The sequence below is a fragment of the Penaeus monodon genome, chromosome 20, assembly GCF_015228065.2.
Source record: "Penaeus monodon isolate SGIC_2016 chromosome 20, NSTDA_Pmon_1, whole genome shotgun sequence".
Taxonomy (NCBI): Eukaryota; Metazoa; Arthropoda; class Malacostraca; order Decapoda; family Penaeidae; genus Penaeus; species Penaeus monodon.
The window spans coordinates 22,782,940-22,783,189 of NC_051405.1; positions in this window are offsets into that span (position 1 = coordinate 22,782,940).

The window sequence follows — 250 nt, forward strand, 5'->3', positions numbered from 1 at the left end:
ACAGGCGAACAAGGAGCACATCTTGATAAAAGCAAAACTAATAGGAAACGAGAACAAGGTAAAAGAACGGAATGTAAGAATATAGAGTGAAAGGGAGTGAGGAAACCGCACGCACACTAAGAGGAAAGACGTGGATAAAGAGAGAAAGAGAGAAATACAATGATGATAGGGGAACAAGGGAAGTAAATGAACTTTTAGAAGGAGAGGGAAGACGTAGAAGGCGTTGCTCAAGGAGGTAGGGTAGATGAGG